Genomic DNA, 4,160 nt, shown 5'->3' with positions numbered 1-4,160 from the left:
TACTTGTTTAGTAATATTTTTGTAGCTTGCAACTGGGTGTCGCATGAGTTTCAAAGCATTTTTATTAGTCGATTCCTTACCAACACGGTTATAAAAAATTGTTCTTATTTGTTAGATGTGTTTCCGATCGTAACATTATATCGAATTACATCGATATTTTTTTTCATTTAGAAATCTAATGATCTCCAATTTATGTTGGTTAACACCGTTGGCATTCCATATACAAATATTAAATTGCGCTTTGATTAAATCTTGAATCATATTTTGCATTGTATTGTGTCATATATTAGGTAAGATTTAAAATCATATTTTAAACACTTCCGCTTGGTTGATTTTGAGGCAATTGCATTTGACCGGTATTTCCTTTCACCGCCTTTGCAAAACGTCCATGGACTACATTATTCTTAACATAACCAGGCTGTGATTCCCCCGTATGTCCAAAAAATTAGGTGAATAGTTAAAAATTAGATTGCTTTTGATAGGTGATTAATTCGAACATTTATTTAAACGTTGTGATCATTTATAAAAGAATGTTTTCTCGCTTTTGTAGATTATCATGAAAAAAATGGCGTAGCTATTGCCACTTTAATTTTCAAAACATTGGAAAATCACAACATTCCTTTGGAAGATTGCTGTGAACAGGGCTACGATAATGGTAGTAATATGGGCGGTAAATATAAAAGAACGATAATTACATCCAGCTTAAAAATAAGCAAGCAGTTCTTTCCCCCTATGGTGCCCATACGCTGAATTTGACTGGAGTGACTCGGCTAAATGCTGCCCTGAAGCAATAACTTTTTTTGGTGCCGTTCAAAAATGTTTCAATATTTTCGATAGCATCACATATATTTTGAAATTCTGAAATCCAAAAGCCCCAATTCACTTCCCTCCCTTTCTAATACAAGGTGGTCTACCAGAATGGTGGCCGTCAAGTCATTTGCAAAAAATGTTCCCGAGTTGATAAACGTTTTGAACGAAGTTGAAAAACTCAACCTTACAGCAGAAACTCGTCGGGACGTTGATGGAATTTCGAAATAAATGAGCAAATTAGACTGCGTTTTGAAGGCATTCATATGGTTTAACATCCATCAGTCAGTCAATGAAAGAAACTTAGTTCTTCAAGAGATCAATGCCACCTGAAATTAGAAATAAAGAAAGCCTTCTTGTGGATTTAAAGCACGGAAATGACATACATACATGAAGAAGTGGATGGAAATTGCAGTAAAGAAGAAATTGAATTCAAAAGAAACACTCTCTATGTCATACTTGACAGCGTTGTCTCTGGAATAAAGAGAAGTTGCCCAATGAAACTATTCACCTCAGACACGTTTACGATCAAAATTTTGTAACCCGGTTTACTCCATAAAACTTATAGAATGACAACTTATTCAATGCTCGAATATTAGTAAGACTTTTCCAAAATATTTGCATCGCTTTGAGAATATTTTGCACTTCTGTGTTGTTGTTATTAAAGATATAGTATAAAAAATTTTGAGGCCTAAACTTTCCCGCGATAGTTACTTTTTACGATTTTTTTAAAATTTTAATTTTTTCATTTTGGCAAGTTTTTAAAAGTTTTTTTCAAACAAATTTTTTTCTCATACCTCTAAGTGTTCTCTGAAAACGCATCAGCTTTCTCTATTTAATATACAGTAGTTTCTGATATATTGAATAGATAAACTCATAAAATCGGAAAAACAAAGAAATTTTCAGTTTTGCATAGCACTTAGGAAAAATTTTTTCCTTTGGCGAAATTTCGTTTTATGATAAGACAAAACTTTGCACTATAATTGATTCGAATCGGTGGGGGTCCCGTCCAACTATTTTTAGCTACACTGTACTTAGATGTAGAATTAGCCAAGAAGTTGGATTTGCAAACTATTATGGACGCATTCACTGTTGCCAAAGCTCGAAAAGTTCATTTCTAAGTTTCAAATAATTGAAGATTGGAGTGTTTTAAACTGCATGTTCAAAATCTTATTCATGGTCAACATATTTCAAACGAATTATTTTTTCATTAATTAGATCGATAAATAAATGTTTGAATGAGATGTTTCTGTCATCTTTTTAAATGTCAAGTCTTGCTATCTCTAAATTCATACATTCTGGTATTATCTGAAATATTTTTTTGGACTGAAAATATAGTTGGGAACTGATTTATACATAATTGATTTTCAAAATCGTACAAAACAAATTTGTTCCACCCAACATCAACAAGAAAGCAAATTTAATACAGGTGTGATGAGAGCATAAACGTTGTATTTGACTTATTCTTCAAAAAAACTCATTGAAGTAGTAAGTGAGATGATATTAGAAACATTGCTGTAGAGGGGTGTCCCCACCTTTCCATCCCTGGTCCCGGTTTTTCTCTCGGCAGACCTGCTTGTTGGGTGGTTTTGTTTGTTGGAAAAATGTATCTGGCACAGAAACATCTGCGCAAGTGGCAGTCTATTGCTGCATTGGGCTCCATCTTTCGGAAGCAAGTAACGCCGAAATATTTATAAATACCTCTAATCCTACGGAACGTGTTCGAATGGTAAACCCTACAGCGGAACTTCGGAACCTTCTTTCAGGTTCCACTGAAATATTCGTAGCTGGTATTTCAGACCGTTATGTTCAGCGACCCAATCAGTTAGAATCTCTTTGCTTAGCTGATTTTACATCAATGTACAAATTTGTTAAATCCAGTAGAAGAGCTAAAACAGTGATTTTGAGGAAGAAGATAATTTACCAGAAAGTAGTGTTGTTATGTTTCAAACCAAACCTTACTTAAAACGATAACGAACGGACTTGCATAATACATTGTATTTTAATTGAGGAAAATCAAAATAAAAGGAATATGTCTTAGAAAGTCTTTATAATGAAACAGAATTATGACAAGGTGCGTAAGATGAACTGCCTATTGTGGAAAATGAATTCAGAATGTTAGCACTTCCGAAAAAAAACCCAAATATAAATATGCTGGACTTGCATGGTGAAAATTCAAGAAATAATGCGACTGAGTGCAATATGAGACTTATTAAACAACCCCTTTTAATTCCAGTAGGGAAATTATTTTCATTAGTTCAAAGTCTAAATATTAAATAAAGAATCCAGCTATTACATTTGATGCAACAGATAAAAGAAAGTGGCCGATTTTATGAGTTCGTTGGTGGCGGAGCATGTGTAGGACAGATTCGTTGGATCTCTACAATGTATCAAGCCCTTGACCATCGATTCAATTATACATCTGGATCCAATCCAAGCATTTTGAAAATTATATTTTGCGCATCTCCAGGTAAATCAGCATGCACATAGACTTACACTGCACTTAATATTTGCTTTACCTGTTAATCAATTGAAGCCACTTAGCAATGATATAATCAATTCAATGTTTTTTAGACATAATTGATAAAATACCGATGGTAGGTCCTCGTATGTTTAGCTTTGTTTATGCGAGATTGAAACAAGTTTTCACAATAGACAGACCTTTCGGTTGCATACCGATCATAGTGTTTGGTAATTTGAAGCAACACTCATCTGTTGGAGATAAGAGGATATTCTCTCCCAATCCCAATGTTGCATACAGCATGTTAGTTGGTTCCCCTTTGTGGGAGTTGTTAAAATACTTTGAATTAACAGAAATAATGAGACAACGGATGGATCAGGCCTTTGCAATTGCATTAAACCATATCTGGTACTATGACAAATGAGGACATATCACTCATTAAAATTCAAGGAGTTAATTTCAAGGAAGTTCCCGATGTTGTAATACATTTATTTTGGTCCAATGAAGAGACAAATAATTTCAATGCCCTTAAGCTCAATCGAACCCCAACTGTAGCTATCCTTTCAACTGTAAAAGGAATTGGTGTAATTGCAAATGAGAATATTTTGGAAAGAGTTAAACTTTTCAAAACTTCTAAAACGCAATGACTGCTCTATGAATTGACCCTAAATACAGTGAATTTAAACACGTGTGATGGCTTGGTTAATAGGGCAGCTAGACATCTTGTGTTTATTTAAATTGTTTTAAATTTATTTTTTCCAGCTACTCTGTGGGTTAAATTCTTGAAAACTTCTGTTAGTTTGTTAGCGCGATCAAAAAAGCTTCATCCTCTTACAAGTTATTTTACACCAATTACAAAAGTTCTAAGATATTTTCAATATAAAGACGACAT

General features: G+C 33.7%; 1 long non-coding RNA gene across 2 annotated transcripts; it reads right to left on the bottom strand.

Moving 5' to 3' along the window:
* Nucleotides 1-469: 469 nt before the first annotated feature.
* On the bottom strand, nucleotides 470-1,639 carry LOC138856148 (uncharacterized). Of its 2 annotated transcripts, none has more exons than XR_011395208.1 (2): nucleotides 1,194-1,639; nucleotides 470-1,136 (listed from the first exon to the last, which is right to left on the bottom strand). It is a non-coding gene; the product is annotated as an uncharacterized lncRNA (long non-coding RNA). The 2 variants fall into 2 exon arrangements; XR_011395207.1 differs by having other exon boundaries at nucleotides 1,198-1,639.
* Nucleotides 1,640-4,160: the final 2,521 nt, after the last annotated feature.

This window comes from Bactrocera oleae, chromosome 3, assembly GCF_042242935.1.
Source record: "Bactrocera oleae isolate idBacOlea1 chromosome 3, idBacOlea1, whole genome shotgun sequence".
Classification (NCBI taxonomy): Eukaryota; Metazoa; Arthropoda; class Insecta; order Diptera; family Tephritidae; genus Bactrocera; species Bactrocera oleae.
This window is presented reverse-complemented; position numbering and strand designations above follow the sequence as displayed.